The sequence below is a fragment of the Anabrus simplex genome, chromosome 12 (assembly GCF_040414725.1).
Source record: "Anabrus simplex isolate iqAnaSimp1 chromosome 12, ASM4041472v1, whole genome shotgun sequence".
NCBI classification, from domain to species: domain Eukaryota; kingdom Metazoa; phylum Arthropoda; class Insecta; order Orthoptera; family Tettigoniidae; genus Anabrus; species Anabrus simplex.
The window spans coordinates 69,159,267-69,186,899 of record NC_090276.1 but is presented as its reverse complement, the minus strand read 5'-3'; positions in this window follow the sequence as shown (position 1 = coordinate 69,186,899).

Sequence of the window (27,633 nt, the reverse complement as noted above, 5' to 3'; positions counted from 1 at the left end):
TTCAGATGGTGTCAACTGGGGGCAGATCCTTCAAAAGAGTGCACAAATTCAAACACCTGGAAGCAGTTTTCATAAAGTAAGCCTCATATAAAAAACAGAAAAAAGAAAAGGTTCCAAGCCTGGAGTCATTACTATGACCTCTTTCAACTTCTCAAGTCACGCAGCCTGTTGAGACAGCTCAAACTCAAGCTGTACAAGGTGTTACTTCTGCCTGTTGTGTAGTACACAGGTGTAAGACCTGGAGCATCAGGAAATGGAGTTGCAACAGCATGATGTTGAAAAGTGTTGCAGACAGACTATCTCACTGTTTCACCCAATAACTACATCAACATTCTCCACAATAGGATCCCGAGTATTAATTATTTTTTTTTCGTTTTACGTCGCACCGGTAGAGATAGGTCTTATGGCGACGATGGGATAGGAACAGCCTAGGAGTGGGAAGGAATTGGCCGTGGCCTTAATTAAGGTACAGGCCCAGCATTTGTCTGGTATGAAAATGGGAAAGCATGGAAAACCATTTTCAGGGCTGCTGACAGTGGAGTTTAAACCCATTATCTCCCGGATGCAAGCTCACAACTGTGCTCTCCTATCCGCATGGCCATATTGCCCGGTGAATTTTAATTTGCCCCTTGTCTCAGTCAGGCAGACTTCTACTATATTAGTAAGCTCCTTGGGTACTCGTAACTCAGGAACTATCAATAACGGTATTAGCATACAGGAAACTTTAGATGTCTATAGTAATATAGCTAATACTACTGCATAAAAAACCTGTGATAAAAAACTCACGTGATTCTGCAGCTCGCTGACTTTCTGCTGAAGCAATTTAGAGTTGCCTTCAGAAGATTTCACTGAAGTCAAACGTGCATAGAGCTCACTCACTTTCTCCTCGTACTTGACAAACTGCTGCTGACTGCAAAGACAAAAATAACAGCTCAAGGAAAGGAATACATGAATTCAGTGACCACTGGCTTGGATTGAATCTGTGTGAAATATAAATTATGTTCTTTATTTTGATTTCTGTGAGCTCATTCTTCTTACTGGTACTGATTTGAATACAGTATTCTGATTGGCCTAACACTGGGCTCAGGCAGTGCATTGTAATGGGTGTTACAGTTGAACTGTTAAAAAGATAATTTTGGATAATGAAATAGCAATTGATCAAAATCTCATCAATTGTAAAAGATAACTCTTACTGTTGTGTGTACTATGGGCTATTATTTTCAGAAATAAAACTTTTCCCAATATTTTAAACATTTTAAAAATACTGTGATGGGTTTTTACATGAATGCAACCCATCTGTTGAAGTAGATGGTGAAAATCAATAATGTATGATGACAGCTAATAGAAACTTGCAAATTTTACTGAAGACCAAAGAAACTCTAGCGAAACTTAACATATAACTTTTAAAATGGTCAATCACTGTTTTTCTTGGTATTCTACTATTTTGAATGTAATGGGTGTTAGAAGAGTAGCAGGTGTTCCACAGTTGACAGAAAACATTATAACTGAGCAAAACTGGCAAAATGGTTATCAGATTAAAGGAAATAATAGTATATAAGGACAAATTTTGGTAAAATTATTTGTTTAAATGAGTAAACTAAGTATTAGAGCTCATTAACAAATTTGATGACTTCTTAACAATTATTCTGAAACTCCTTGTATTTTAACAATTATTTATTATTAAATGCACATTGGAATCATATTTATAGTTGGAGAGAAATATAAGAAAAAATCTAGCACTAATAATGATACAGATTCTACTTTTTCATTTTGAAACCTCAAAAACTACATCTAAACTTTAATAATAATGATTTTAAAAATATGTCCATCACTAGGTTTGGCCATTTATAATATGTACCATTCATATAGTTAAACATACTACTATATTTTGATAGTTTAAATAAACATGCCAAGGTTGCATTTTTCATGGACTCTATGGGCTGCAAAGGCCTGGAGTGTCAATAATTCCTGAGATAAACTAACTTCCACCTGCCTTTTCAACAAACATTCCTGATAAAAATCAGAGGTAAAAATTTGCATTGATTTTGATAATGAGCAGTAATGCTTTCCACTGTTTAATGTGAATGCTTCATGCTATGGTTTAGTGGGTAGCTTAGTAGCTTCCTGTCCAGTTGTTCAAGGTTTGATTCCTTTCTCTGCTACAGATTTAAGACTGGTCGAAAATTAGGTGCATAAGCAGAGGAACACAACTACTGTAAGTTAAAAGGAAAATAGGTTATTAATTACACTCTCAACCATCCTCACTTCAATAGAGAGCATAGCAGCTTCTTTCCAAATCCTTGCGTGAAATACACATCACAGCCACACAAGTTATGTGAGATAGATTTCACACACACTATACAGGCTGGTCAGAAACAATGTGAACCAAGTATATGAGCGTTGGTCATACTGATAAAACAAAACATCAATACCTTGCACCGTTGTCTTTTTATCAGCTGCTAAAGTTAGCCAATCAGACCGCTTTGCGGGCAAATTCAAATGGGCTGTATGAGGCAACATGGCTCGGTCGGGCTTGAGTGCATCAAACACTAACACACTGTGGGTTTCAACCATTGCCACCGTAGTGTCCTTGCTATGGGGCAAGCCTGTCAGCAGGGAGGTTCTTGTTCAAGGCCCTCCCCTGGAGAAGTTCTATTGGTGCTCTCAAACCGGTCATAAGCCACGTGCAGGTTTAGCAACACCACCTCGCAAACCCATCTGAATTGCAAACTATCAACTTCATGGTCCGTACCGTTGTATTATACAGCAAAGTGAAGTAAACCAATGAATCCACCTAATCAGTACAACATATTTTTTGCCTTAGGCAAATTTACATTTCAGTAGTACATGTTTTGTTAAAGCATCATCAGCTACAATGTGTTTAGGTGACATAATTAAAGGAAATTTAAAAAAATGAAACATGTACAATATCAAATGATGGAACTCACAAGAACGAAGTGTTGAACAGGGTGCAAAAAAAAGATCCAGCTTCTTCTATCAAGTATGGAGGGAGTACCTAAGAGGGCTAAACAGACCCTGTTTAAGACTTATCTCCTGCCCATCATGACGTATAGTCTGGAGAGTTGCGCCATACATAAAAGAGAAGTAAATCAAATACAAGCTGTTGAAATGAAGTTCGTTAGATCAGCTGTACAGAAAACAAGGAAGGACAGAATTTGGTATAATCAGATACAAAGAGACCTGCGGTCAACCTGACCATGGAAGAAAGATTGAGTGTTCCAAGACTGAAGTGGCTAGGACACGTTAAGCAGATGCAGGCAACTCAAAAACCAAGGAAGTATTTTGAAAAGATCGTTCCAAGATGAAGACCAATTGGATGTCCTAGAAAAAGGTAGTAAGACCACATAAGAGAAGACCTACAGAAGAGAGGAGAAACATGGAATGCCCTAGAGAAAAAAAGAAGCATACCAGGACTGTAATAAATGGAGACACATCATCTTAAACATCCTACCCTGTTCACTGGAAGGCATTCATGATGATGATGATGATGATGATGATGATGATGATGATGATGATCGAGGACCACGTATACAACAAACCAGTTCATAATATCAATGACCTCAAGAACAGACTGTGGTAACAAAACTCCTCCCCATCAAATGCGTCCAAGTTTTAAATAGTGCTGTTAATCACTGGATCCTTTGAGTTAAATATGATGGCAAGCAGGCTGAGACCATCTAACACATATCATACAAGTAGTAGTAAGAAAGTTTGTGAATAAATTGATGATGATGATGATGATGATGATGATGATGGTTGTGGTGGTGATGATGGTGGTGGTGATGATGATGATGATGATGATGATGATGATGATGATGATGATGATGATGCTTGTTGTTTAAAGGGGCCTAACATCTAGTTCATCGGCCCCTAATGGTGCAAAATGAGACTAAATGCAATGACAATTTAAAAGTCAAAAATTCATCCACTGATTAGAATTTAAAACGTGATGATGAAGAATCAAAGAATAAATATGAATTTAAAATAATCAGTGGAGCCAACTCACAATACTGAAAGATAAAAATAATTCCAAAATCGATCCACTGGCTAGAATTCAAAAAGATGATGATGAACAATGAGATTATGAACTTAAAACAATCAGTGTATCCGACCCGCAATGCCTCGCCTTATCAGAAACTATATTGAAAAATTAGTATTACTAACCAAGGGACTGTTTACAAAGCATAATTCTGAATCAATAATTCTTGTTGTCCAAAGGGGTCCAAAATTCAGAACAATGGCCCCTCATAATGGGACTTATCGCTAGTAAAGTAGAACCATGGTATTTCTCAATTTGCAGTACTAATCAAGAGTAGGGTAGACTCACGGTGTTCCAAACATTATGGTACTACTCACAAGTATTGTACGTCGCACAGGTAACGCAGACCTATGGTGTTTCTCACACATTGGCACCACTTGTAGGCAACGCAAACCCAGGGTGTTCCTCACATAGGTGTACTAATCACAGGGACTCGTACTATCCCGTGGTGTTCCTCACATAGTGGATACTAATCATAGGCAACGCAGACCCACAGTGTCGCTCATATAGCGCTACTAATCACAGACCCGTGGTATTTCTCATAATGGTACTAATCACAGGCAACGTAACCCGTTCTGCATATAGTGGTACTAATCACGGGTACTGTAAACCCATAGTGACCCACACACTATTGCTACTAATCACAAACCTATTGTGTACCTAACATAGTGGTACTATTCACAAGTAAAGGCGACCCATGATTTTCCCCACGTGATGGTACTAATATCAAGTAGTTTCATGGTTCCAATTCAATCATCCCTTGGTCGCCCCTTTTAGTTGCCTCTTACAACAAGCAGGGGATACCATGGGTGTATTGTTCATCTGTGTCCCCCACCCACAGGGGGTTGTGAATAAATTGTTTCTGCCATTAAGTGTTAACATAATTTTGAATAACCCTAAAAAAAATGCCATAATCCCAGGACATGCCACTGGGAAGAGAATACACAGACATGTTAGACAGTATTGCAACTAGGACATCCTAACACAAGCAACTCATTTAGCAGAAGATCATGAAGGATGAAAACTTGTACTGAGAATTGCCCATAGAGATCAGAACCATCGGGATTGAGGGAACAATTCAGAAGAAGAATTTATATTTATATTGCAAAGCAACAGTGCAAACCACCTGTATGAATAAACAAATAAAGTTTCTAGGAACCTTATTTTTGACATAAAAGCCAAAGGTAGACATTTATACAAGTGGAGACACATGTTTCCCCTAGTACACAGTCACTGTATTGTCCTACAGAAGAGACTTGCAGTGGTGTCTCAACGGCGCACTAGCCTCTTGGAAAGGTGTAGCAATCCAACTGATGAGCCCATTGCTACATTGGGGTGAAACGCTAGTAATTTCACGATTGAAAAACCCTAAAGAGCTTAATGATTTTAAAATTTGCAATCGATGAAATTAAATTATGGTTTCCTTTTAGGAACCTTGTAACTGGGTTCCAGTTACACGACACAATGTAAGTAATAATAATAAAAAAATAAAACTTAAATTACGTGGAATTTGGACACCTTTAAGACAAACCAAAACACCAGATAGACTGCATCAAAAAATTAAACAAATAAACATCAGGTTGGGCAACGTGACGGCTATAAGGAAGGATGTGAAACAGGTGTGGGAACCCTACCAGAGCCATGGGGATACGTAGCTTGCGGATTTTAAGAAAAATCAATGGTGATCCCTCAAACTGTTAATATTTTTTCCAAAATAAACATCACAAACAAAATTCATCAATTCAAAACTCAAGTTAGCATAGTCCAAAACATACGAGTTCAGGAGTAATTTACCAAGGGCTATTCCCTTAAGTCAAAGAGGCTAACCAAAAGATACTTTATGGAATAAAACCTTCAGAATATAGTGATTAAAGGTATTAGGAACCACATGATATTAAAATAATACATAATGGAAACAAAAGGGAAACGTAAAATACTAAAACTTGATACAGGGGCTGCCTGAACTTACTCCAAACCAAAAACACTTCTGGTGTGGAGTAGAGGAACAACTAGCATACATCAAGTGACACAAAGTTATGGGAGGTAACCCTGAGGGAAATGAAATTTATTGATTAATTACACAGTTACCAAAGCAAAGAAGATGGGAATTTCCTCCAAAATCAAACACTGGGGCCCAGCTGAATAACTAAGGGATGTTATTAATAGAGTTTTATTTAATGTCAAAAATTTCATTTTTGGTCCGTATTGAAACAAAATTTACAATCAATCTTGCTGAAATGTTTTGCCTCCTTAGGTAGCTGTTTGGCGATATCTCCTCCCACAGTACCGCCTCCAGATACACTCACATGTTTTGTACCAGCAGCCATCGTTCAAGGATCTCGTCAAAGATAAAGGTAGGGTTTTCCACCTGTTCAATACTACAAAATAGTGAAATGATTAAAACATCACATTTTTGTTGTAATTTTTGGTACCGGTTTCAGCAACTTTATTTGCCATCATCAGCCTAGGAGATTGTTGCAGGACATTTTGATGACTACTTTAAAATATTTATAACATATGTATGTACATAAACCACTAATCTCTATACATGGATCACTGATGGCAGGTCTCCGCTGCAAGAGAAAGTACACCAAGTTGAGTGCGCGGTTCGCCAAGTTGGCGTACCCAACCTAGAGCTCTCCTTATGGGGAAGCAATGATAATATAGTCAATTTTAAGTCGCAATTAATGGCGCATTGGAATAATTAAAAATATAGAGACATGTTCACTCAAAGCATAAGGACATTGGGATCACTGACACGTCATTCCGAGGTCACTAAATCTCCGGGATAGCAATAAACATGAGTGTATAATAACGGCCGACAAATATTAACTTACGTGCTGAATACATGCAATTAGCGATCGGTAACACAATACGAGTGAAAACCAGTTTCTGGAAACATTGCTGTAAATTGTATACATGTATGCCACGAAATTATGCATTCTTAAAATGATGTACCTATAAACGTAGCTCACTATACAGGCCTAGATTCGACATATCGTAATCGGTGGTTGATAATGAATTTCTGTTTCCTGTTTCCATGAAATAATGCGCATATTATCAAATTAAAATATCAGTGAAGCAAATGTACACATTTATAAAACCAGCAAATATTCAAAACTTGTCAATATATCACATTACCTGCAGCTTAATTTACTATTACAGACCTCTTTAATTAAATTCAGCTAGCAAAGCGATATTGATAGTCATCATCAGATATATGTAACACCAGTTAAAAGAGTCCCAAATACCACGAATTGTATAATGGGATAGCCCCAAACACCCACCACACTTTCCCTTCTCCCACCCATAATTATTACTGATGTAAATAAGGTCTAGAATTCACCCAGACTTCATTTTCTAAGATTGTTATAAGGTCACGTCAATTATTTCATCGAAACCGTCAGTTTAATTATGAGAAATAAAAAAAAATATAAGTAAATTTTTACTTGCAGTTAATGTTCAATAAAATTGAAAACAGTTGGCTGTACATCACTTCTAAGGTGTACAGTTTGTTCATTTCTATCAAAACAGTCTTCCTCTAAGTGATCCGAGCAGAGAACAGCTGTTTTAGAAGGCTCCCATTTCTCCCGCCTGATACTCCTAATCGATGATCTTAGATGTTCGGGTCTCGAGAAAGGAAACCTACAAAAATTAATTGCCATTTTGCTCCCGGAATATGCGAAATAAGATACAATAAACCTAAAGCTCAAAACACTACCCTAAGAAGATTATTATGTACAGTATAAAACTCCCCGATGAAATGATTTCTCCTTCTACTGATCGGTTCTGTTTGTACATCCATAAGCTGAACACTGCGGTATGTTAATACTCCGTAGAATGTTTCTTCATTCATATTTCAGATAAACACATCATCATCATCTGTCGGCTTTTTCCCTCGGACACAGCGAGGGTCCCGCCTCTACCGCCTCAAGGGCAGTGTCCTGGAGCTTCAGACTGGGAAGAATGACCAGTACCTCGCCCAGGCGGCCTCACCTGCTATGCTGAACAGGGGCCTTGTGAAGGGATGGGAAGATTGGAAGGGATAGGCAAGGAAGAGGGAAGGAAGCGGCCGTGGCCTTATGTTAGGTACCATCCCGGCATTCACCTGGAGGAGAAGGGGGAAACCACGGAAAACCACTTCCAGGATGGCTGAGGTGGGAATCGAACCCACCTCTACTCAGTTGACCTCCCGAGGCTGAGTGGACCCCGTTCCAGCCCTCATACCACTTTTCAAATTTCGTGGCAGAGCCGGGAATCGAACCTGAGCCTCCGGGGGTGGCAGATAATCACGCTAACCACTACACCACAGAGGCGGACTCAGATAAACACATACATATTTAAACTGAATCTTGTAATCCACAAGTATACTACAAGGCTACGAACCTAAATTCGTAAAATACACTACTATTTACTTTGCAATAACAAAGCACAGAACACTCGTGGAACTACAATCAAGAGGCCTGGCGTCACTGAACTAAGCATAAACAAAGCAAGCGCGCTCCTCGTGGTCTACTGCACCGTGCGCTCACTGCCATCTTACTGCGCCAGTCATCTTCTATTCGGCTTACTGCTACCCAAGCTACCAGCCATCCAGGTATAGAGATCAGTGACATAAACAGAATCTTCTAAAATAAGTTTTGTTATTTACAATTACGTATATACCGTAAAACTTATGTAGTTGCAAAACAGAGACTAAATCACTCCTTATGAGGTTCTAGAACCTTAGAAACTTATTTTAGAAGTATTTTAGAGTAAAACAGAACGTCGAAATTGACGAACTGACAGCCAGATGGCGTCAAATTGAAATGTCTGCACACGGTAGCTGAGGCCGTATGATTATTATTATTAGTAGGGCCCAAATTTATATGTAATATCAAAGTGCAAGATATATAGATAAAATTGTAGTAAATATCAGTGAAATATGTAATTAAATATGTAATAGTACTAATGAGATAAATTTACAAAAATGTTCATATATTCCTTTTATTATGACTTATGGTAATGACACAAGACAATACAGTATGCCTATATTTTATGACAGATATCGTTGTTGCTTCAGATAATTTATGCAGTCTACTGCTTTCTAATTTTGACAGTATTAAATAATCAAATTAAAAACATAATCTAAATACTTGAAATACTTTTAAATGTTATGCACTGTATATTGCAGAATATATTACACAATGTATTGTTGTCCTTATGCCCTGCAAATGAAACAAATAAATGTTACTAAATAAAGTTACTATAAAATCTGTATTTAAACCCCTACTAAGTAAAATAAATAATGCAGTAAATTTTTTATCATGATGCGCAGTGTGTCACCAAGTACTTCTCCACGTTTTACATTGAGATGTTTGGTGGTGGTGGTGGTGGTGGTGGTGGTGGTTTTTTTAAGAGGACGTACAAGTGGGCAACCATCTGCTATTAACACTAAACATAGGGGGAAAAATGGAAGGGGCCCGACTATTCAAAAATGAAGGTATCGGCCAAAGAAAGACAAGGGTCATGAAAGGCATGAAAATGAAAGACTCATCGTAAACTTAAAATGCTGGGATCAGAAAAGAACAAGAGTTGACCAAGGGAGGTTGGATAGCATAGATGAAAGTGAGGTTGATATTAACAAGTGTGTACTAGACCTCAAGTGTGATCTACTTACTTTAGTTCAGAAACTTTTTGAGCTTCCTTAAGTTCTTTAGTTAATTTTACAATCTCTTCATCTTTTTCAGCTACAAGCCTCAATTGGCTCCGTTCCATTTCAAGCTCCTGCTCCTGCAACAAAACATAAAAGACTTCTCAACCTTTATGAGCAGAATACAAGCCAGTGGAATTCAGCAACACTCTCCGATGTTTAGCTGGAACTTTTCCTTAACTTCTGTTTTTTTGTTTTTTTTTTCTAGCGTTTAATGTTGCACTAACACAAAACAGTTTTTGGCGATGGAAGGAGGGGAAAGGGCTATGATTGGGTAAGTAGCAACTGTGGCCTTAACTAAGGTATATCTCCAGCATTTTGCTTGGTGTGAAAATGGGAAACCATGGAAAATCATCTTTAGGGCTGCTGATGGCAGGATGTGAAGTCAACATCTCCCAAATGGAAGCCCACAGCTATGCTTCCCTATGATAGGCCTATAGACATTAATTCCCATAAGGAACCTGAAATATTTGTCCCGAATGAGATATTACAAGGTATTATAAGTGGCCCTAACCGCACGGTCAACTTGCTCAGTTTTAGAAGGAACTAGCTGTTGATATTTTAAAGGATAATATTTCTGATAGGCACAAAAGAAATTGACTCTATGACAAATAATAAGAAGAGACCTTCCTCAACAGACAGAAGTGGAAGGCAGTTCTACACCACATTATTGTTGATGATGACAAACAATAAGGGAAACATTCATGATTTCATATGTTGTATTCATTTCCTACAGTTATTAATGTTGCCAAAGAATCCTTTGTAATTAAGAGAGGAAGTAAGTTCTGATCTCCTTGAATCATACATTTTTATCATAGTCGTGTAGTGTTTCTATTCTTCAATATCAATAATCAGTGATCTGCATTTAGGTGGCACATTCCCTATCACTTGTTTACCTCATATTTACATTTATTTTTAATTGTTTACCTAGCTTGGAAATTTATCAAATATTTCCCTTGATAATTTATTCCAATCCCTAACTCCTCATCCTTCTTCTGGGTTTTTCTTCTTTTTAACCCACTGGAATAAGATCTTTTTGTTTCCAGTTGTATCTTCTTGCAGAGATTCAGTGAATTTTTGGCAGCATGTCTTTTTCTCTTCTTGAACCACCTTGGAGCACTACTTCTTGCAGTGCCTGTATTCTGTTTTGCATTCTGTTGTTCTGTTTCTCAGCCATCCTTTCCAAGCTTCTTTCTTCCTTTCAACTACTGTATATCTTTTACCCTGTCATTCCACAAGGGCATTTCTTGATCTTTCTTCCTGCCTGATACTGTTCCACAGGTCTTTTCTGCAGACTCAACCATGACTGTTTTAAAGTATGCCCATTCTTCTTTGACCCTTCCGATGTCTTCCTTAGGTATACTTGTTTTAATGTGCGTCTGGAACTCTTCATTTATTTCCTTCTCCTGCAATTTCCACACCCTTAGCCTTCTCTGCCTAATCTCAGTCATCTTTTGTATCTTTCCAATTTTTAACTTAGCTATCACAACTCTATGATCTCCTTCGAAAGATTCACTTGTGAGGGCTGTTACGTCTACCAACATTTTCCTGTTACCTTTCTCAACCAAAATGTGATCTATAAGAGTTTTGATTTTGTTATCCCAATTATATCTTGTTTTCTTCTGACTGTTTTTCTCTCAAAACCATGTGTTACCAATGATCAGCTCATTTCTTCTACAAAAGTCTACCAAAATATCTCCAGCCTTGTTTTTCTTCCCATATCCAAATGGACCTATAATCTCCTCATCTCCTTTTCTTTCCTGACCTACTTGGGCATCATTCCTCTCACCTTTTCCTTTCCATTTGGTCTCATTGATTCCCAGCAATGCTATATCTTTGTCAACCATAAAATCTACAATTTCTTCCACTTTCCCTGGTAGTGTTTCTACATTGATGGTCGCTGTCTTGATGTACTTACTACAACCCCTAAATACTCTCATAACCATGTGAAGAGATCTGTAACCTTTCTTAACTACCTCATTAATATGATTACCCCCAATGAAGATAATTCCTTATATTAACACCTAGGTACTTACATTGTTCCCCATGAGGTACTATCACCCCATCAACACAATAATTAAAACTGAAAGGACTTTCCCTCTTACAACTTGAATTTTCATCCCATTTACATTCATATCATTGTCTGCTGCCTACCTCACTACATTAAGTCCGCCTGCAGTTGGTCACAATCCTGCAACTCATTTACTACTCTAAACAGTATAACAACATCTGCAAATATCCTTATATGTGACTCCAGATCTTTACTAATATTATGTAGATATATATAAAAACATAAAGGACCAGGCCAGTTGGTCGTGCGGTTTGGGGCGCGCGACTGTGAGCTTGCATCTGGGAGATAGTGGGTTCGAATCCTACTGTCAGCAGCCCTGAAGATGGTTTTCCAGGGTTTTCCATTTCCACACCAGGCAAATCTGGGGCTGTACCTTAATTAAGGCTATGGCCGCTTCATTCCAATTTCTAGGCCTTTCCTACCCCATCGTCAAAATAAGACTTATGTGTGTCGGTGAGACGTAAAACCACTAGCATAAAAAACAACATAAAGGTCCAATAATACTGTCCTGCGCGAACCCCCTCTTAATCAGATAACTTTCACCTACTCTAATTCTCTGAGTTCTGTTTTCTAGAAATGTAACCTCCCATTCAACCACTCTTTTGTCTAGTCCAATTGCCCTCATTTTTGTCAGTAATATAATATGATCTACCATATCAAAAGCCTTGTTATTGGTATTTTAATTTCTTACTCATGTGATATTGTACTTTTATCAGTTTTTATGATGCAACATTCTAATGTTGTTATATGTATTCCATATTCAGTAACAGTTTACAGCATAATGGCCACACTGCTGAATAATCCCAGTTTATATATAGGCTATTATGCACTATTTTAATCATTTCCTTTCAAGTGTTTGTGTTGCATTGTTAGAATTACTTTCCTTTATTTTATTTATTATTTACATTTTATTGCCTTCATTGGACCACTCTAGCCAACTTTATACAAATAATTTTTTAGTTTCCTGCCAGCCCAGTACTTCTTCATTCTCTCTCATCTTATCCTTCTTTCTTCATTAGAAATCACCCTTCCTATTGTCTGTTTGTTGATTCTGATTTGCAGTCTGGTTTGTTCATCTGTGAGTTTCTTGATTTTGTTGGTTTTGTTTCTTAAGTCTTCCACTGTAATTTGTAGTTCATCCATATCTTCCTTGATTTCTGTAATCCACTTAATGTTGCACTTACTATTCCATAATTTTTCTATTATTCTCCTGATGATCCTGTTCTCTGGTGTCCTGATTAGATGTCCAAAAAATGAAATGGGTTTCTTCCTGATTGAGCTCATTACTGGTTCTATTTCCTTGTAGACTGTTTCATTAGAAGCTACTCTCCAGTGTCCATCTTTTTTGGTATGTTTGTTGATGCACGTTATAATGATTCTTCTCTCTATCTTGAGTATTTTGTCTGTTTGTGCAGTGTTAGTTGTTTTGAAGATGGTTTCGCTTGCGTATGTTATTTCTGGTTGAATGACTGTTTTGTAATGTTTTAATTTACTTTTTTTTTTTTGCTAGGAGCTTTACGTCGCACCGACACAGATAGGTCTTATGGCGACGATGGGATAGGAAAGGCTTAGGAGTTGGAAGGAAGCGGCCGTGGCTTTAATTAAGGTACAGCCCCAGCATTTGCCTGGTGTGAAAACGGGAAACCACGGAAAACCATTTTCAGGGCTGCCGATAGTGGGATTCGAACCTACTATCTCCCGGATGCAAGCTCACAGCCGCGTGCCTCTACGCCCACGGCCAACTCGCCCGGTTGTTTTAATTTTGTTGCTATTGACAGGCCTTTTTTGTTGTAGGTATTCTGGTCAGTTTATTTATTCTGTTATGTCATGCTGGCTTTTAATTGAGGTTATATGTTATGAATTCTCCCAGATATTTAAATTTATCTACAATTTTGATTTCTTGGTTTCCTATGGCAATTTTGTTTATGAGTGGTGGGTCAGTAAACATGATTACTGTCTTTCGAAAAGATATCCCAAGACCAATTTTCTGTGCTATTTCCTGTAGTGATAAAACTTGTTGTCTGGTTTCCTGAATATTGTTGGACAAGAGAGCAAGGTCATCGGCAAAACCTAGACAATTTAAACTTATGTTGTCTTTGGGTCTTCCAATCTGGATGTTATTTGGGTTACTCTTGTACCATTTCCTCATTATATATTCCAAGTCACAGTTGAACAGCGGTGGTGACAAGCAACCTCCTTGTTTTAAGTCTGTTTTTATGATGAATGGCTCAGAGAATTCCCCCCTGAACTTGACTTTTGATTTAGTGTTGGTTAAGGTGAGTTCAATCAATTTGATTAATTTTGAATGGAGCCCAAAATTTCTTAATATTTTCAACATTTATTTATTTATTTATTTGGCGTATGATGAATAATGACAGCCTATAAACTATTTACACAACCAGTGAAAGATGAGTACAAAGTAAATACAAATTATCATATCTATACAGTCAAAGAAAGCAATTTACAAAGTTTGAAAGTACAAGAAGAAAAAACAATATATTTACATCACTATCCACCTATCAACTCTGACAGTTCATATATACACACTGAGTGCAAGTGATGTACATGTCACTAAATGTGAATGTCCAAACCCGCCACCCACTTCACTGCTTCGGGTGTTGCTTTGTTGAGGTCTTCCATGGTGCCAGTGAAAGCACGGAGTGGACATTCCTGCACTACATGTTTCATTGTTTGTCGAGCCTCCCCACAATCACAGTATGGAGAAACTGACCAGCCCCAGGTGTGTAAAGTAGATGCTGTTCTACCTACTCCACATCTCATGCGGTTTAGTCTACTCCAGGTGCAACATGGCAGATCAAAGCCTGCCAGCTTTGTGGATGGGTTATTAATATCCACTACTGCCCGAGGTGGGGATAAAGACCACTCTGTTAACCATTTAGAGGTGGGGTTGAATTCGCTAGATGTTATCTTCACGGCTGTCTCCCAAGCAGGCTGGCGAGACTTCAGGCGTGTGCATTTCTGTCTATATCCTCATGAACAGGTAGACGTTCATTCTTTAGCATTCTGGTCCATAGCTGAAAAAGGGTCTTCTGTCTCCTGATATGTGGAGGTAGTATATTGCTGAGAACCGGTAACCATTGGGTCGGTGTAGCACGAAGTGTACCAGTTATGATTCGCATGGTTTGACGAAGTTGTGAATCTACTAGCTGTGTGTGAGCACTGTTAAGCCAGACACCAGAGCAGTATTTTGCTGCAGAATAGACTAAGGCCAGAGATGTTGTCCTTAATGTGTTTCCATCCGCTCCCCAGGAAGTTCCAGCCAATCGTTGGAGAATGTTATTACGACTTTTTAGTTTGTTGGCAGTTTTCTGCAGGTGATTTTTGTACGTAAGAGACCTGTCCAATGTTACTCGTAAGTAACTGGGATTGGCACAATATTGTAGTTCATGGCCCTTGAAGAATACCCTTGGATGGTGGTTTGCTTCTGCATTGTTCAGATGGAATGTAGATGTCACTGTTTTCTGTGGATTGGGATGAAGGTACCATCTTTGAAAGTAGTCATCCAACAATTCAAGGTCTCGGTTAAGAACTATTTCAGCTTCTGAGAAGTTGGGTCGTTGAATTGTAAGGCAAATATCGTCCGCATATATGAACTTTCGGGACACTGTTTCAGGCAGGTCGTGGATGTATAAGTTGAAGAGAGTAGGAGATAGAACCGACCCTTGAGGCAGACCATTGTTGTCTTTGTGGAATTTGCTTCTGTTGTGTTCTGAGTGAACTTGAAATAGTCAGTTGCTTAACATTCTATGGATACAGTCGTAAGCTTTTTTAAAGTCCACGAAGGTTATTGCAAGAGGTTTGTTTTGCTTCTTGTAATATGCTAGGGCTAATTTTAAAGTGATGATTTGTTCTGCACAGCTTCTCCAAGGTCTGAAGCCTCCTTGGTATTCACCTAATTCTTACTCTAGTTGCTCTCTGATCCTCCTGTATAGGATTCTGGAGAAAATCTTGTATGTGCAGTCCAAGAGAGAGATACCTCTGTAATTATCTGGATTGCTTTTATCTCCTTTTTTGTGGAGTGTGTGGATTATGGCTGTGGTCCAATGTTCGGGAAACTTTTCTGTTATCCAGATTTTTGTTAGGGCCATGTGTAAGGATGTTCAAACTGTATCACTGGGATATTTCCACATTTCTGCGAAAACTTGGTCTTCTCCGCATGCCTTATAATTTTTCAACTCTTTGAGTGCTGTTTCCACCTCTTGGATTGTTGGGGGATTTATGAGTTCAGGCGGGGTTTTGATGGGTGTGTCTGTATTAATTGCTAAAAATTCCTGGGGTTCTTCACAATTCAAAAGTTTAATGAATGCTTTTGCCATGATTTTGACATTTTCCTTGTCATTATGTGTTGTTTTTCCATCCTCACTTTTCAGCATTAATGTGGGAGGGGCAAATTTTTGTACTTGTCGTCCAAACATTTTGTAAAAGTCTCTGGAATTGGTTTTGTGGTAGTTTTCTTCTATTGAGTTGATTAAATCTTTCTGTGATTGTCTCTTAGTTTGCCTGATAATTTGTGTGAACTTTTTCCTGATATTTTTGAAGTTGGTTGCACTTTCTTCTGTTTTATGTGTTTGAAATTTTAACCATGCCTGATGTCTTTCTTCATGAATTTTGTCACATTCTGAGGTCCACCAGGCATGTCTTTTACGTGTGTTCAATGGGGCTAAATTTTCAGCTTGTTGCCTGAGAATTGGAACCAGTTCTTCTCAGTTATCTGTCAGTTTTATGTTCTTCTCTATATTTATCATTCCTAATTAACTGGTGTGGATCAAAGTTCCTCTTTCGTTTATTGTGTTTTGGTTTCTTTTTTAGTGGTGTGAACTTAATTTTGATTTTGACTATGTAATGATCTGAACCTATATCTACTCCTCTTAATACTTTAACATTGTAGATTTCTCTGTGGAAGGTTTTGTCCATAAATACGTGATCCAGCTGCCGTTCCCCTTTTCTCCAATCAGGATGTTTCCAAGTTTTAAGTTTGTTGGGCCTCCTTTTGAAGTAGGTGGACTTTGAGATTAGTTTGTGTTCTCTGCAGAGTCCAACAAGTCTTTGACCATTCTTATTTGTATGTTTATGTGAAGTCCATTTCCCAATGATATCTTGGTTTTTCTTTTCTCTTCCGAGTTGGGCATTGAAGTCCCCTAACAGGATCTTAACGTTGTTAATATTTATTTGGTTTACAGTTTGGTCAAGGAGATCCCAAAACTTTTCCACTTCTTTGCTAGTCTTTGTTAGAAAATTCTTTTCATTAGTAGGGGCATGGGCATTTATGATGGTATAAATTTTGTTGGATGCTTTTAAACTCAAAGTTGCAATTCTAGGTGAGATGGCTTGAAAATCGATTATCGAATCTATTATTTTCGCACTGACTATAAACCCAGTTCCAAATTTGGGGGCATTATTTCATAACCCTTAGTCCAGGTTTCCCATTGTAAATTCTGTAGCCTTGAGATGCGAATGGTTCTTCTGTAGTATTTCTCATCTCCTGGAGTCCTGCTACTAAAATTTTCTGTTTATCTAATTCGTCCGTCAAGTTCTTTAGTTTTCCTGCTTTAAGTAGAGAATTAATATTATAAGTTGCAATGTAGTTGATCTGATCTTGTTTGATCCTGTTCTTATGTGCTGGCATAGGAATGGGTGATTGCCAACACTCCGACTCGTTATGTCTTCAAGGTGGCTACCCACCGAATCCGATGTAGCCTTCTCCTGCTTTCTTGGACAGGACGGTGAAATTTTTTTCCTAAAAGACCTTTCCATGGTTGATTTTCGAAGGTAGTTAACCTTGGGTGGAGCAAGCTCCGATTTACAACTACGGCTGTTAACCGCAGAGGGACAACCCCAGATGTTCAGGGTTCTGGATTGGCATTTCCTCCTAACCCAATGAGGTATGGTTTTCCCACCAATACTCGGGTGGCTGATTGCAGTGGTTTCCCACTGGGCGATGGGGTCGCCATGTCCCTACGCTTTTTTTTCACTATTTTATTACAGTGCATTCATTTTATTAGTCAGGATTTATAAGATAAGGATTTATCTTTAAATTACATAGTGGTACTTTATTTACTCGTTGCTATAATAATTGTAACAACAGACTGTGATTGGAATTTGAACATAATTCTTGTAAATACATAAAGAAATTTCTAGTTATTTTCAATTAGTGGGAAGATGTGGAGGGTATTGGAGTTGTTAACTATGCTTTAAAATCATAGTAAGCTTCTAGTTAAAAAAGTAGAAGTAATGCCCAATGTCCAACAACAGGACGACTAAACTGCATAGATTTTAAGTACACATGTTCATGAGATACATATAATACGTTACATTCAACAACATGGCTACTAATCATAGAAACAAATATGTAAATAAGTGTGAGTACTTTTACACATTAATATTGATGAAGGAGGTGGGACAGTGGAGTAACACTTCTCAACACTGAGAGTCAGAGGGGCAGCAAATAACCTGACTACCTATCAAAACTAACAGCTGAGGGTGGATGAACCTTTGTAGGAGGGCACGGGGCCTGCTGCTGAAACTTCCTTACTGGTAGTGTCTGTTTCTTCAGGGGAGTGGCTACAAATAGGCGTCTATTTCTCCATGTATGGAACAGCCTAACGTTACTGCTGGCAGTAGCTCTAGAATGCTTTGGCATGAGACTCATCTGACTTCAACCCTTACATACAACATTTATAACATCTCCTGTCATAAGGTATGAGCTTATTTTCAATTGTTATCTCATGTCATGCACACATAAAGTGAGAGAAGTGGTGGCCTTGTTGCTATGCCATGGAGCGGGGAATGATGAGTCAACGGCAGGCAGATAAGCTGGGTGCACCTACCAGATAATCATGAAAGAAACTCACTGTACATCACAACAAGGTAGGTGATGTGGGAGTTCACATATTTAATTTTTAAAATTTATAATGTACGGTAGCCTTCTTCCCATGGATACTTGTTTATCGAGATAAAATGAACATAAAACCAGACCACATGAATAAAACACACCCTCAACTAAGCCAAAAGTGTGGAAATCAATGGTATAAGTACCTGAATGTATGTAGTGAAAATAATTTGAAGCTTGATTACTCTACATTTACCTACAGAAGATTGGTCTGGAGAAATGTTCAGAAGCAGAAGTGGCCTTCCCAGAGCCTTGATGGGGAAACATAACACAGACTTCTGACATTTTAAAACACACATTTTAGGCTGTTACTGTAATAACCTTACATAAACATATTTGCAATAATACTGGTTTTCATGGGTAAACAGAGATGTCCACCACAAGAAAGCAATCTTGTAACTACTGATGAGAATAATTTCTTAGAAATACCTTAACCAACCTGTCCCCATCCTCTTTTAAGGTTTATTTACACATATCCATGACATGTCAGTTCCAAATCAGATCAATTCTGCAATAAACATCTGTCAGCGATGATCATTTCTTTAAACTTTACTGACACAACCATGCATAATACCAATGTAAGTGGTCTGTTATTGGACAGGCACAGTGTAAGTATCTGTGCAGTATCCATTTTGTGACGTTGTGTATTGTCACCAATGATAAGTTTGCTGTTTCATGAATGTGGAATTTATAAACCAAATAGAACAACAAACAACTTATTGTCCTGCTTCATAATTTTCCTGTTCTTTATGATTTATTGTAACCAAAATATGTAGACAGCACTTTCAAAATTGAAATTTGGATTACGATAGGAAAAGAAATGAAAGCAGATAAGCTATGCACAAGTTATATTCTTATTTTCATTTTGACATATTGCATGATTTGATGAAACCGAACTGGCAACATGTTAAAATAATGTTCAGACATTCTGAAATATTTTTAAGAAAATCATCTCATCATCAATTGGATGCCGTTATGCATCAGTAGACTAAGCGCCATTTGACGAAAATTGAGATTTTAGCACCATCTTGTAGATGAAGGCTTGAACTATTTATAAAAAATTCCCCACTGCATTACAAGAGGCCGTTAGTTGTTAGTAAACAGAAAACCTAAGCGACAAGGCGGGAATCAGTAAAAATGTATATTGCATCAGTAGACTATGCGACGTTCCAGTTTGCATCATTGGACCAAGCGCCACATTCCTCACATTGCGCGCGGATGACAGCGAGGGAGCCCGCGTTTTCGATAGTGCTGACGTTTTTACGTGGTGATTCATTGAGTGGGTTATCAAGTGACGAACTTCAGCGATGTATCAAGTATATACCGGTACTTCCAAGAGTAAGGAAAAGGACAATGCTACTAATGCAGCTTGCTAAGAAGGTTGCGTCTGAGAATCATTCTCTAGAATTTGATGGTGAATCTCAGGAAGTAAATCTAAATAAGTCAAGACAGGGACGAACACGGGAAAGTAGAGTTCCCCTTCACCAGGCATTAATACCTTTTTGGCCAAAAGGAAAACGTATTATCTCTGAAGCCAAACTAAGAGACTTTGGTTCGCTGATGCACCTAATACCTGCAGATGCCAAACAATGTTACCAGAATCTTCAAGCAGATTCTGACATCGTGGATGACGCAGATAGGTTTAATGGAGATCCTGATTTTGAGACTGAATGAACTGAGAGCAACAATCGTATTACCTGTCCAGTGATTTGTGCGTATTTATGGCAGAAAATATCTTTAATCACATTTTCTGTCTCAAGCAAAACAAAACAAGGCTTAAAAATATCACGTCAATACTGTACTCTCAGAATATAATAGGCCTATCGTGAAGGAAAATCCATTCAAAATTGAACAGACTACAATGGCTCATGTCTTACCAAAGTATTTGACTCAGATAAGTTGAAATTCCTCAAATCAGTAAGTCGTTATAGCAACGAATTTAGAGAATAGCTTCCCTTCTAGAATTTCTCCATCTAAAACTTGAATAATGTACCGGAGTTGTGGCACGGCTCATGGTGGATCAAGCACTTAGCGGGCCTTTTCAGACAGTAGGAGATTCCGTTTTTAAACATGGCTGCCGCCACATTATATTTTTTGAAGTTTTACTCAGTAGATACTCAACAGTTGGGGGTTATTGGTGTAGCATCGTGATACATTATTCGCAATTGAGAAAAACCTTAAATTGCATCAGTAGACTAAGCGCCATTTCTTCAAGAAAATCTATGTAGTGCGAATATAAAAATGTTGAAATTTGGTGAGAAAGTACAATCTATTATCCTGCAACACCAGTAATACCATATTTAGCAAAATTATGTTCGCTCGATTTTACACATAGAACCAAATTTAAACGCGATTATCTCGCAACCAACTTTTGGCTCTTGGTCTAGTGATGCATAACGGCATCCAATTAATTTTCTGTACAGGCTTATGAATTTTACACCATGTACTATAGTCTCCTGTTCCTTGTAAACCCACTTCCACTTTTTACACCTGATGCTGTTCCTCTTCATCTGGAATTATAGCATATTCAATTATACACAAAAAGAAATACTGTACATTCAATATGACAACTGAAATTAAATCTAGAACAAAGATATAAGAAAAAAGGAAATGCTGTATATCTAAATAAAATCATTAAACCAATCATCATCATCAGGATTTCCTTCCAGCATGCCAGGTAGGAACTTTGTGAACGATATGCCTCCACTGAATTCTGTCCTGGTATCGTTTTTTCCTCTCCACTGCATCCCATGTTACTCCTCTCCTCTTGAGATCTTCATTAACCTGGTCCGTCCATCTCTTTCTAGGCTGTCCAGTAGGTCTTCTTCCGGGCACCTTCATCTCCAAATACTGGTGTGGAGTTCGAGTTGGGTGCATTTACTTTACATGACCTAACCACTCCAATCTCGCAGCACCTATCCTTTCCTCCATGATCAAGTTCACCTGCAGGTCTCTCCTTACATATTCATTCTTGGCTCTGTCTCTCCTCATGTTTTGTAGAGTTGACCTAAGGAACTTCACTTCACATGCTTGCATTTCACTCACTTCTCTCTTATTTATGACACAGGTCTCCAGACTATACGTCATGATTGGCAGGAGATAGGTTTTATACATTGTCTGTTTAGCTCTTAGAGGGACTCCCTTGTCCCAGTTTAGGTTTTGCACTTGGTAGAAGAAGCTGGATCCTTTTGCTACTCTGTTTAATATTTCTAGTTTGGCACTTCCATCACATGATATGGCACTATCCAGATAATTGAAACTTTTCACACTTTCAACTTTCTCTCCCTCTAGTATGATGTTGCAAGCTGTGGGCATCCTGCTCATCTGCATTGCCACTGACTTGCTCTTACTCACAATCAACTTGAATTCTTTAAATTTTGTATTCCAGTCATCCAGTCTCCTCTGAACTTCCATTTCAGTCTCTCCCCAAATGGTGATGTCATCAGCAAAAACAAAAGCATTGAAATCTTTCATTTTCTACTTCCTTGATTTATTTCATAATTGTGTCCATAAGTGTAATGAAGAGTAACATTAAACCAAATGAAACTGAGTTTCATTAAAGGTGAGAGGCTATTCTAATTATGAGTCATTAAAATAAATTTAAATCAATAATCAGAATGGAAACTTGAAGGACTGTAATATGTCTTATGCTTTTCAGCTTCTTAAGTCCATAAACTCTGCCATCTTGAAAATCACTGATTTCCAGCTACTGGAACAGGACTGGCAGGTGTATATAGCCATCACTGAGACATCGCAGATGCCACTAAAACTGAACTGACATGAAATGAAGGTTTGTAAATTGACCTTCAATTGTTACCAAAACAGAGATGAACACTACTTTTGTTCTACTGGTTCCAGGCAGGTTTGGAGAGAGGACAGTGTGAGTGTGAGAAAGAACGATAGTGTGAGTGAAGAGGAGGGAAATAAAGGAGCCACAACTTTCTGTAACAATCTCTGCACTTATCTTAAAGCACGCTCTCCTTGCCCTTCTAAACACTTGTTTTCCCCCTAGGGCTAATTTTATTTAGAGGCTACTGCTGGTTCACTTGGCAGAACAAACTGCCCAGCTCACCTGGCTAGAGCTCCCTTACACTCCAAGCAAAGAAAGCTGAAGAACCACCAATATCCTCTAAGATATCACCCTTAGGGAAACTATACTCAGGAAAATAAGTGGCTTCTTACTGACGGGATTCAGTGAACCATTCAACCAAATGGGAAGCAGTGCCTGCACTTAGCTCTGCACTAATCATGGTCCTTAGACTTACTTCAGCTTATTGCATATACAAGGGATGTTCAATACATAATGCAACACATTTTATTTCTCGGACAACTTCGGTTTTAAAAAATAGAATTTTGTTTGGGACATCCTTGAGTATTCGTGCTTCATCTTGCAGAATTTCCTTAATTTCCAATAGGTACTTTCAAACTGGCATATCTGGAACAACAGTGCATTCCAAACAGAGAGCAGTTATGGAGTTTCTTTTGGCAGAAAACCAGGGCATCACAGATATTCTTAGGCACTTCCAGAATGTCTACAGAGACCTGGCAGTGGACAAAAGCATGGTGAGCCTTCTCCATGACAATGCAAGACTTCACACAAGTCTGCGCACCGGACATGAGCTCACAAAACTTTAGTGGACTGTTCTTCCTCATCGACCCTACAACCCGGATCTCGCACCTTCTGACTTCCATCTTTTTAGCCCAATAAAGGACACACTCTGTGGGAAGCACTACATGGATGATGTGGAAGTTATCGATGCAGCGCGACATTGGCTCCGACATCGACTAGTCGAGTGGTACCATGTAGGCGTAGAGGCCTTCACATTACGGTGGCATAACGCCGTAGCATTGAACGGAGATTATGTTGAAAAACGGGGTATTGTAGCAAAAGGATTGGGGGATAACATGGCATATTTGAATCCTCAATAAAACCAACCTGCTTTTAGAAAAAAAAAGTGTTGCATTATATAATGAACTCCCTTCGTATTCCTCGGGGTGGTTCAAACCATACTGACTCATTTTTTCAGCTGTTTTATATTCCACTGTAAAGAAACTTATTGTTTGAGGTTGAGTAAATACTCACACACATCCTCTTGGATCTTTCAGCTTCTGCCTTTTCCAAAGTTGCTAACTGTGCTTCTAAGGTTTTCAGTTTCTCCTGTGAAAGAAAAGAAACAGATATTTTTTTATTGGTGCACAAGAGATTAGAAGATTGTATTGCATAGGGGAATAGAGATAATGTTAATGCGAAATTGGCCAAAGGAAGGTTCTCACAGGGTCTGTGAGCTGAATTAGACTACTGCTCTATTTGAACAAGTCCAGGCTGCCTATTTACACCAATAAAATTAATCTCACACTATGCTTTTATTTACCTTTGGATATTTATGTTACATAATATAGCTGACAATGATGATTAATAAGAGGAGAAAGAGAGAGAATGAAAAGGAGCAATAAAAACTGGGGACAAAAGTATTGAAGTTTGGATCACTTTGTGCCTTCTAGCTCAAGACCTGTTAAGTTTGTTATGGTTCACAATCTTATTTTTAATGTTATTAGTTAATTATAAGTTTTTGAGGCTTTTTCCACAAAATTTTCTGATTGCCATATTCTTCTTTTGTCCCATCTACAATAATATTTAGATTATACTATTGTTCTTTATAATTAATTGGAAAAGTTGTAGTGATTTATATGTTTTATTGACCTGCACCCACAACAGCAACTTTATTTGTAAATCTTTTATTTTCTTGTTTGTCTAGATGTTTTTGTTTCTAATGGAACTTTTTTTTTTTTTACAATTGGTTTTAAGTCACACCAATACAGATAGGTCATATGGCAACGATGGGATAGGAAAGGCCTAGGAGTGGGAAGGAAGCGGCCGTGGCCTTAATTAAGGTACAACCCCCAGCATTTTCCTGGTGTGAAAATGGGAAACCACCTTCAGGGCTGCTGACAGTGAGGTTCGAACCCACTATCTACCGGATGCAAGCTCACAGCTGAGCGCCCCTAACTCCACAGCCAACTCACCCGGTAATGGAACTTTTCTCCTAATCTATAATCTATTACGTATTCATCATTGTCATTGTTCTCCTTGTCCAATTTGATCTCCATCTCTGCCTGTCTTTCCACCATTCTTTATCAAAGACATCTTGAAAGTTTGCCACTCTCTTCCTTATGTCTTCTTCAGTTTTTTTTTCTCCATGTTTCCTGGGTCTGTCTTTTCCCTCCAATCTCAGATTCAGGCATTGACTTCAGGATTCTCATTCCTCCCATTCTTTTCACGTGTCCCTACCACCTCAGTCTTAACTGTTCTACTCTCTCTCTCGCTCTCCACATGCAGCTTGTGTTTCTCATGTACTTCTTAGGAATTTCATCTCATTTGCCTGGATTTTGATTTCCTCTGCTAAATTTCAACTCCATATGTCAAGATTGGTACAAAACTGCAACCTTGAAGTTTAATAGCCAGATGCACCTAATTAATACTGTTGACCTTTGTAACAGTACCATATCAAAAACATTGAGCTACCAGACAACTACATGATACATAGTTTGGATATCAAAGATATGTACTCCAACATTACTATTGTAGATAGGCCTACTATAAAAACAGTAAGAGAGCAGTCTAGCGGAAGCCAGTAAGGAGAACAGACGTGTCGTGTGACGTGCGCCTGTGGAGTGGAGTGGAGTAGGAGTGGGGAAGCGGTCGGGCCAAGTAGACGGCAAAGAGATGGATAGGATGAGCTGGGTAGACGTAGAAGTTATGAGAAAAGTGGTAAAAGAGGTAGTACAGGAGTTATGCCCGTTCGAGCAAGTAAAAAAGATGCTTCAGGAGCAAGTCCAGGAGTACGAAAAGACGAGACAGTGGATCCAGGATTACATGAAAAATACGAAGGCAATAATGAAAGACAGCGAGAAAGATCTGGTGTCACTAAGGGAGAAAATAAAAAATATGGAAGAGGAGGTGGTAAACCTGAAGAAAGAAATAGCAGTTTGCAGACAGGAGCGTAAGAAGAAATCCATATTTATTTACGGGGTGGAGGAAGAAAAGTCAGAATCTAAAGTGGACATTATTTACAAAGTGGTAGATCTCATACAAAATAAAATGAAAATTAATTTCAGTGAGGTCGATATAGACAATGTGGAGAGAGTTGGCAAGGTGGGAGGGTACAGGCCCATAAAAGTGTCGCTGCTATCTTCATTGATGGCAGATATAGTGATAAGGAACGCTGGTAATCTGCAGAGTGAGAAAATTGGAGTTAAGAGGGATTTCGGAAGAGAAGAGAGTAGGAATTTCAAAATTCTAAAGAAACACTTAGTGAAAGCGAAAATCCAGGGGCTGAGAGCGTATATTAGTGGTCAGATACTTGTGGTAAGCGACAGGAATTGGACCCGGAAGTGGACAGTGTCGAAACTGAAATCAATGGATGAGAGTTTGAGGCAAGAAGAAAAAAGCAGGGCTGAGAGTTCGAGGCAAGAACAAAATACCAGGGCTGATGTGAGGCAAGAAGGAAAAAGCAGGGCTGAGTGTTCGAGGCAAGAAGAAACTACCAGGGCTGATGTACATACTGTAAAGGGAGGAACACTGAGTAGATGGGGTTCCTGGGAAGCGATCGTAAAAAGAGCTGAAGAAAAAGGAAATGCAAGGAGGATGGAAGTAGTCAGGAAATTAATGAACGAACTAGTGTCGGAGGTCAGCGCGAGTGAAGAAAGCAGGATGCAGGAAGAGAGGATGGAAGAAGAATCACAGGGAAAGACAAGTGGACAGAATCGGAGCGAGAATAATGGTTTGAGGGAGGAAGCAGAAGTAAGAAGTGCCGTGGTTAAAGGGAGAAGCTTGAGTTTGAAGGAGCTATGGGGTAAAAAGGGAAAAATGGAAGAAGGAGTAATTACGAGAAGTAAAAAGACAAGTAACAGTAGTAAGTAACATGGTTTGCCTGTGTTATGATATAGATGAGAGGGTATTCATTCAAGTGAAGGTGTCTTTATGTGTATTGAGATCGTATTGGTGAGTGATTTATTAGTTAATGATAAGAGGTATATATGTAAGGATATGTGGTATGGAATTGAAGAGAATGATTGTGGAGTGCGATGGATGGATGATAAGAGAGGTAGTGAAGCTTAGAGGGTATTTATTCAAGTGAAGAATGATATGTCTATATGTGTAGTGTAATTGTTACGAGTTTGGAGATATAAAGGAGATTGGATGGTATCTACTGGAATTGAAGTGTTAAGTATGAAAGGTGATGATGATAGATATATGATAAGAGAGGTAGCGAAGTTTAGATGGTATCTATTCAAGTGATGGGGTCTGTATAAAGATGATGATGGATGAATGATAAGAGAGGTAGCGAAGTTTAAATGGTATTGGTAAGTGATTTATTAGTTAATGGTAAATCGGCAAGCAAAGTTGGTTTTAGATGATTATTTAATTAGATTAAGCATGGTTGAATAAGATGAGCAGGAACAGACAGGTAGTGCAGTGATAAAGTTGCAACATGAGTAGAATACGTGTTAGCAGAATGTGAGTGCAACGGAAGTATGGAATCAGCAACCACGAGGGAGTCAAGTAGAGGAAATGTAGTAGGAATGGAATGTGCTAAGGTTAGCGTGTATGAGGTCTGTGACATTCATAATACCGCTGAAGCATGGAATCAGCAACCCTGAGAGAGTCAAGTAGAGGAAATGTAGGAGGAATGGAATGTGCAAAGGTTTGTGTGTATACTCAGCAGGGGTATGGTGGCGAATGGATGATAAGAAAGATAGCGAAGTTTAGTGGGTATTTATTCTAGTAAAGGTGTCTTTATGATAAGAGGTAGATATGTAATGATATGTGGCATGGAAATGAAGTGAATGATTGTTGAGTTCGATGGATGGATATTAAGAGAGATAGCGAAGTTTAGAGG